Here is a 5,925-nt window from a genome sequence, read left to right on the forward strand (position 1 = left end):
CACAGGGGTATACAGAAAGCCCCTCAATATTTAATCAGCTATTGAAGAAGTCTTTGGAAAGTCTAGAAATGCCTGAAAATTCTGTACTAGTTCAATACATCGATGACCGTGAAGCTTGTGAGGTAGACACAGTAGCCTAGCTGAATCATTTGGCAGATGGCGGACTAAAAGTGTCACCATCGGAATTACAGATTTGTAAGAAGGAAGTACAATACTTAGGACACAAAGGGGGTAAAAAGGGAGGGCGAGGATAATAAAGAAAAGTGTGTAGAGAATTATATATTAGCTCTAGATAATATCCCAGTGGTGTGTAAATGGAAATATGTATAGAGGTAAGAAAGAAGCTAACAATTTTTATAGACAAAATATATTTTTTTTAATTAATACATTTTTTGTTTGTAGTAGTTATTATGAATCAATAAATATTCCTACTAACTCTTTTTTGATACATAGACAATGATAATTTCTAAAATAACTGTGTTATTTAAATGATATACAAAATGATATACATAATCTGACATATAACATGACCGAAGATATATATGTACATGAAACAAGACAGAACCCTAATGGTGATGATTTTCTTCACACAACGCGTTTCGGCTAAGCCTTCATCAGGTGTCCGTTCATGGTGATTTAACTAAACAAAAACAAATCAGTTTATTAAAAAACAAATGAATAATTATCTAGAGTTAATCACTGTTAAAAAGCTCAACTAAATGAGCTTATCGCACACAAGTAGATGTTTAGCATGATACAAAAAAGTTTTAGATTCCTAACTAACATTCCAACAAGGTTTGACAAGTGAAAAAAACACAATTCTAGAATTAGTGATTGTCAAGAATTGACAAGAAAAAGTAAAGAATAGAACCTCACCCAAGTGCGCAAAAAGTAAATAAGGCACTAAAATAAAGTGATATTTAACCATTAAATTAAAAATAAGATGAATAGAAGTAGAATATAATAAATGTACCTGAATGATAATTTAAGCAAAAAGGAACACTAGATAACCATGGTTCTAGATAAGTGGACAATCTCCAATATGAACTGGAATCCGTTCAAAAAAGAACTGAAACAGAAATTGACATAAAAATTGAAAACACAAAAATGATGAAGACAAAAGATGACAAGAAATGTGGCCAAGTTATGTGCCATGAGATAATATATACCTGAAATGGGCCAAACGTGTACCTTGTTTCACAAGCTGACCCCAAAACTGTGTTAAATGGGGTTTAGAGATACACAAGCCTGGTAAAAGAAAAAAGGGGGGCCCACAATAAGGATATCATACTGCCTGATGTGCCTTGAGGGCGCACTACTTATCAGAATACTTAGGATGACTAAAACATCACTGCGTGTAATGTAAAGAGTAAGAAGGAAGTTACCTTAAGTTCCTTTATAAATCGATTAGATGAATAAATACTGCTAAACAGAAGAAACAAATCAGTCAATGTTCGTAGAAAAATAGTGGACCTGAAAGAATACATGAGAAAGAAATGTAATCCGGATAAATAATCTTGATAGAAAAAACCCCAATGGGAGAAGGGCTCTCCCTATCTAAACACGAAAAGGAAACTGACCTGCTAATAAACATAATGCCAGAGCCTACTTCCTGAATCTTGTATCGGTGCATGTGATGTATGCCATTCTCCTCAGTAATGCAGCCTCTGTTTGATATGTAAATTCAGCTAAAGGAAAACCAAACGAGAAATTATAAAATGAATGTGTCATAATGAGCTGTTTATACGCCTGAGCCACGGAGCATGACAAATTAAAACCTGAAGTCTCTAATGTTCCGAAAAGTGAATATAATGTAGGGGCCAGGCAGACGGACCAAAGTCACCAACTGTGACGAATTAAATAGCTGAAAAGCTCACCGTAGGTGTAAACACGGATTAATAGTGGTGAAAAAATACACACGAACCGAAGCGGTCGGATGCATACCACTAAATATAGAAGGGCACTGATAACTAACAGTTCAGCTAAATGCAGATAAACGCATTTACACTAATCAGGCTCAAAAAGTAAAATGGAGTCACAGGATGGGCCACGCTAAATGTAGGTTGACTGTAATGAAAATAACCATGCGTAGAAATTAAGCAAGCGCAGGTAAAACCTTTCAAAAACACATACAATAGTGGCTGGTGGCAACTCATTTAGGAAACAGAGGCCAAAGGGGACAAACGTTACTTACTGTATGACAGAGTTCTGCCACGAATAAGGGCGGGAAGCTTGTGATGTAAAGTAGAGTGCTCTTTTTATGTGCTCAGCATGGAAAACACAAACATCGAAATGGGGATAGCCATCATAAAGATAAAAAGCAGACTAAAGATTAGAAGGTAGACTTCTGAAACGAGCGCCATGTTGAAATGGGGACTAACCCCACAGGACGAAATGGTTACTATGTTTGCATGGAGTAATTAACAAAGAAAAGAGTATAGATTAAGCAAAAGCGGAAACTATGCCACAAAATGTGATTTAAAAGAATCAGAATCACATATGTTTCCAATGTTAAGAATAATGCAGCAAAATCCATACACAACAATGGATTAACTCAGGATATGTTGAAGCGAGAATAGAAAAATAAAAAACATATATGCACGAATGAAAAATGCGACAGAAGTTCCAGCCACTGTTTTTAATAGCTTGATCCCACGGATTATCTTGATTGAGCCCTATTGTTGCTGTACCCAGAGTAAAAATCCAGAAAACTTCTCTTAACTTTCTGGCTTTCTCTGTGGTTGAACCCTGTTTAGGATGATTTTTTTCCAGAATATACCATTGTATAGCTTCAGGCGCATGATCATGTTCCACATAATGTTGCACCATGGGTGCCTGAAGTTTCCTGGTACGTATAGCTGAACGATGTTCTATAAGTCTGGTGTTAAAGCTTCTTCCTGTTTCCCCTACATATCCTAGGCTACAGGGACAGATGAGCAAATACACCACATCTGTCGTTTTACAGTTGTTAATACTCTTAGGTGATATTAGTTGCCCATTGAAATTGAATGTGGGTGATTCAATAGCTGTGTCGCAAGATTTGCAAGTGGAACATTTAGAGTTACCCACCACTGCTTTATCGCCTGAAATATTTGTTTGCAGAAAAGTACTAGTGTGTTTAATTCTTGAATTAACCACATGATCTTTTATACTTTTATTGCGTCTGAACGCAAAGACAGGCTTAGGGATGGCCCTGTCAATGTTTAAAATATGCCAACTTTGATAAACTGCCTGACGTATTCTGTCATTGAGCATGGAATGTCTCATAATAAAGACCAAGGAAGGATATTTGTTGGACTTGATATTAGATAGTAAATGCTGCCTATCAAAAAAACGAGCTCTTTTGTACGAGTCTCGTACAATTTTTTTTAGGATACCCTCTGGCCAAAAAGTTATTTTTCATGCTCAATGATCTGTCACCATAGTCTTTTATATTTGTACAATTACGCCGCAGGCGTAAAAACTCACCAAAGGGTATACTGTTCTTTTGAATAACCGGGTGGAAGCTGTCATAGTGTAAAAGTGTATTTCTTGCTGTAGGTTTGATGTACAAGTCCACTACAAGATTACCCTTATCATGTTTAATCAGAATATCTAGATATTCCACCTTTTCGGAACTTATACTGTGTGTAAAATGTATATTATCGTCGCAGAGGTTTATCCACTCGATAAATCCACACAGTATGTTTTTGTGTGTCTGTTCAAATGAAAAAGACATCATCTATGAATCGCAACCATTTTGTCACTGATTCATAGAAAGGTGCCATTTCATTGAATACAATTTTTTTCTCGAAAAGGAACATGTAGATATTGGCCACCGTGGGGGCACAAGATGCCCCCATGCTGACACCTTGCTGTTGTTTGAATAGCTGATTATTAAATTCAAACACATTGTCTTCTAGAACCACTTTAAGACATTCTAGAACAAAGAGTGTGGGACATTTGATGTTATAGGCATTAATAAACCAATGAACCGCTGATAAAGCACCTTCAATAGGGATGTTACTATAAAGGGGTTCAATGTCCATGGTTACTAAAAATTGCACATCAGGACAGAAGGGTGTGTTCTCTACTAAATTGATAATGTGTCTAGTATCTTGGACAAATGCTGGTGTTCTTGAAACATGAGTACATAGCAGGGCATCTACATACTTAGCCAATGGTTCAGTGACTGACCCAATTGTAGTGACTATGTGTCTAAGAGGGGGATCTAGGGCATTTTTGTGTACTTTGGGTATGCCATAGATACTGGCCATTTTGAGTTTCTCCTTGTTAAGGAATAACCATTCTTTTTCACAGATATCTCCATCTCTCAGAGCTTTGTTAGTTAATCTCTGTATTTTTTTTATGATATTGGATGTAGGGTCTCTGGTAATGGGACAGTAAAAACGGGTATCTCCAAGCATGTGTTCCATTTTGGAGATATAGGTGGATGTATCGTAGACAACAATGCCTTCTCCCTTATCACACGCTTTAATGGTTCTATGCTGGGTATGTTTCAGATCTTGCAAAGCTGTGTATTCATCTGGACTAAGGTTAAAGGGGGTCTTTTGCAAATACTTAGGACACAACATTGAAAAAGGACTGTGAAGAATAACCATAGACAGAATCAGGATTATAAAGATAATGAGCCCACCAATGACCCAAAGAGAAGTGATAATGTTTCTGGGAATGGTTGGATATTGTCGTCAGTGGATTAGCAATTTTTCATTGATCGCAAAACCTTTGGTACGACTGACAAGAAGTGATATAAAAGATCCCATTGATTTGAACAAAGAGGAATTGACAGCATTCAAAAGATTGAGAGATGGATTGTGTGAAGCACCTGCATTAGGTATGCCTGATTATGAAAAAGAGTTTGAGTTGTATTGCAGTGAGAGAAATGGATGTGCACTCTCTGTTCTAGTACAGAAGCATGGAAAACTGAGGAGACAAATTGCATATTTTTCATCCATGTTGGACCCAGTAGCTGTAGCCCCCCCGGGTGTTTGAAAGCAGTAGCAGCTACATGTCGAAGTTTGGAACAGAGTGAGGGAATTCTGACGGGATATCCTGTGAAAGTGTTTGTACCTCATGATGTGGCGATCCTTTTAACAAGGAGTCGTACTCAGTATATGACACACAGTCGGCTGACTAATTATGAAAAGGTCATTTTGGGTGCAACAAATGTAAGTCTTGTTGGGATGTGTGAATGTGAATCCTTCAACACTGTTGCCAGATGTAGAGAATGTGGAAGTAAGAGATGAAGCAGATCATGACTGTTTGGATGTACTTGATTTCTGTACAAAACCACGACCTGACATAAAAGATGAACCCCTACCAGAAAGTGATTTTGTTATGTTTGTCGATGGATCTTGTTTGACGACAGATGATGGAGTGTTGAGTGCAGCATATGCAGTTTGTACAGTTGCAGCAGTAATGGAAGCATCCTATTTGAAAGGAGTCAAATTGGCCCAAGTAGCTGAACTTGTTGCCTTGACGAGAGCATGCAAGATTGGGAAAAGTGTGAGAGTGACTGTGATAACTGATAGCCAGTATGGCTATGGAGTCGTCCACGACTTCGGCCAGATATGGCTGCAGAGAGGTTTCCTAACCTCGAGTGCCTAGACAATTGGCTGTTGTACAATGTGCTGCCCATAGTCGCAGTGGTGATTATATTGCCACTGGTAACAAATTCGCAAATGACATGGTGCAATACTGTGCACGAAAACAGAATTCAATCAATCAGGCTAAGGAAAAGGAGGTTATTTCTTGTTTCCCAATGTTTACTAACACTGTGGGAACATGGGAAGAAGGAAGACAATTGCAGGAAGAAGCAGGAGAGGAAGAAATAAAACAGTGGGTAAAAGCAGGATGTGTACCAAGAGAGAAAGATCATGTGTGGGTCTATCGAGATTGAAGACCAGTCATGCCTGATAGCATGAT

General features: G+C 37.8%; 1 long non-coding RNA gene across 1 annotated transcript; it reads right to left on the reverse strand.

Moving 5' to 3' along the window:
* Nucleotides 1-357: 357 nt before the first annotated feature.
* LOC146785449 (uncharacterized) lies at nucleotides 358-2,258 on the reverse strand. The gene is made up of 6 exons (XR_014970412.1): nucleotides 2,195-2,258; nucleotides 1,581-1,688; nucleotides 1,386-1,473; nucleotides 1,170-1,248; nucleotides 974-1,069; nucleotides 358-640 (listed from the first exon to the last, which is right to left on the reverse strand). It is a non-coding gene; the product is annotated as an uncharacterized LOC146785449 (long non-coding RNA).
* Between the last annotated feature and the right edge of the window lie 3,667 nt (nucleotides 2,259-5,925).

The sequence above is a fragment of the Triturus cristatus genome, chromosome 11 (genome assembly GCF_964204655.1).
Source record: "Triturus cristatus chromosome 11, aTriCri1.1, whole genome shotgun sequence".
Taxonomy (NCBI): domain Eukaryota; kingdom Metazoa; phylum Chordata; class Amphibia; order Caudata; family Salamandridae; genus Triturus; species Triturus cristatus.